Source organism: Solanum stenotomum, chromosome 1 (assembly GCF_019186545.1).
Source record: "Solanum stenotomum isolate F172 chromosome 1, ASM1918654v1, whole genome shotgun sequence".
Taxonomy (NCBI): Eukaryota; Viridiplantae; Streptophyta; class Magnoliopsida; order Solanales; family Solanaceae; genus Solanum; species Solanum stenotomum.
In genome coordinates, this window is record NC_064282.1 from 104,356,516 (window position 1) to 104,357,221 (window position 706).

Below are 706 nucleotides of genomic sequence, written 5' to 3' on the forward strand. Positions count from 1 at the left end.
AGGACAATACCCTATATGTTCTTTTATGTCTTTTTAGTATTGTTTAAGTTGTGTATGGGATTGGTCCCTAATTTTGTACTCTAAAGTATTAGATGGTTTTGAGACATCATGTATAAAGTCTAGAAAGTCTTCCGCTTGCTATTGTTTTTTTTTTGAAATGTTTTCTTGGTAAAGAAAGTTTTTAATTCCTTATGAGTTTAATGTCTATGCGATGAATGAATGCTAAGAGGCTTGTATTAGACCTCTTCGAGGTCGAGTACGCCGGTTACGACTAGGGGGTGATCCCGGGTCGTGACAATAGGTTAGATAATTGTATATTATACCTATGTATTTGTATATTCTGGCGAATTATACATATACAAACGTGGCTAATTATACAAACTCGAAATCAGCCCACGTAATTAATGTATAATGTTAGTCGTGAGTGGTAATTATAGCAAACTATAACTATGATGAGTAATTAAGTAATATAAGTTTACTTAACTGCGTAATTTTCCCTAAATAGAAGAAGGGTTTTTTTTATATTTCTTTTATTATTTCAATGTAAACAAAACCACTAAGCTCACCATTAATAAATCAGAAGAGGGTCATATTTACCCTTTTACTCACACAAGTAAATTATATTTGTTATTTGTTATACTTTCTCAACATATTTGTCTTTTTCATGCAACTTTAGGATCATATTTGTCATTGTACTCTAAAAATG